Below are 1,459 nucleotides of genomic sequence, written 5' to 3'. Positions count from 1 at the left end.
TTTTGGATTCTTCCGTGTGATTGTGGGCGAACTCTAGAGGTAGCCATGTCTGGTAAGGGCAACCCCAGCCCACACCTCAATGGCTTCCCAATGGCCCACTATTCCTATTTCTTCCCGCACATACTGGGAGGGCTTTCTCCGCCTTCTCTGCCCACCCTACCCCTCAGTGGATACAGCACACCTTCACCAGCCAGTGAGTATGACATAAAACCCTTTGATTGATTGATTGATTGATTGATTGATTGATTGATTGATTGATTGATTGATTGGTTGGTTTGTTTTTATGTGTTGGGATTCCATTTTGTGTTGAGTGATAAATTGTGATATACTTATCCTTTTGTTGAGTGCATCACAAAAAGCTTTTGCATGACATCCTGGGCAGATTTCCATTTGTAGTATATTTCCTGAACTTTCAAATGGCGGTTCCCCTTGTGTTCACAGTACTCTCTTAGCATTAATGTAGTACACTGTCTGGAGTCCAAGTCCATATTTTCATGGTCTTGGTCTTGTCATGGACTCAAAACAGAGTCTGATCTTGAGTATTACAGCACAGGGGATGCATTTTGTGGTCTGTAATGGTTTGCATGTCTCCTGACTGAAGCACAATGTGTGTGCGCTGCAGAGGTTTGCATGACATTGACACAAAACTGGACTTTATTGACCCCCAATGGAAAGTTCCATTCACAAATGATTTTTCAGTTATGAAGAGGTCTCATCTACTTCTTTAATATAGCTTTCAATACACTCTTAAAAATAATGCGGTTCCATGAAGAACCTTTAACATTCATGGAAACTTTTAATTGCACAAAAGTTTCTTTATTGTCTTAACCAAGAAATACTTAGTATAAGGTAACTACATGGGTTAAGGCTAGGTTTAGGGGTAGATTCAGGGTTAGTACCCAGTTATTGTAATTGTTACATTAGTGTAAAACAAAGTACTACCAAAATAACAGTGTGAACTCTAAGTGAACTAAAACTAAATGTATCATTTTATTTTTTTTGTCCTGGCCTAAAAGAACCTAGAGAACAGGTGTGAACGTTCTAAAGAACCTTTTGTACAATGGAAAGTTAAGTGTTAAGTGTTCTTTATGGAACCATCAATACCAGTAAAGAACCTTTATTGTTAAAGGGATAGTTCACCCTAAAATAAAAATTACCCCATCATTTACTCACCCTCAAGCCATCCTAGGTGTATATGACTTCATTATTTCAGACAAATCCAATCGGAGTTATATTAAAAAATGCCCTGGCTCTTTCAAGCAGTGAGTGGGTGTTATTTTTCAATAGTCCAAAAGCATCCATCCATAATAAAAAGTGTCCCACATGGCCCTGGGTGGTGAATAAAGGCCTGCTGTAGTAAATCAATGCGTTTTTATAAGAAATATATCCAGATTTAAAACTTTATACACAGTAATCTCTAGTTTCCGCCTATTGACGTACACGTGTTCACAATAACACC

Source organism: Sinocyclocheilus grahami, unplaced genomic scaffold, assembly GCF_001515645.1.
Source record: "Sinocyclocheilus grahami isolate Dianchi unplaced genomic scaffold, SAMN03320097.WGS_v1.1 scaffold733.1, whole genome shotgun sequence".
Taxonomy (NCBI): Eukaryota; Metazoa; Chordata; class Actinopteri; order Cypriniformes; family Cyprinidae; genus Sinocyclocheilus; species Sinocyclocheilus grahami.
Note: the sequence above shows the minus strand (reverse complement) of the source record.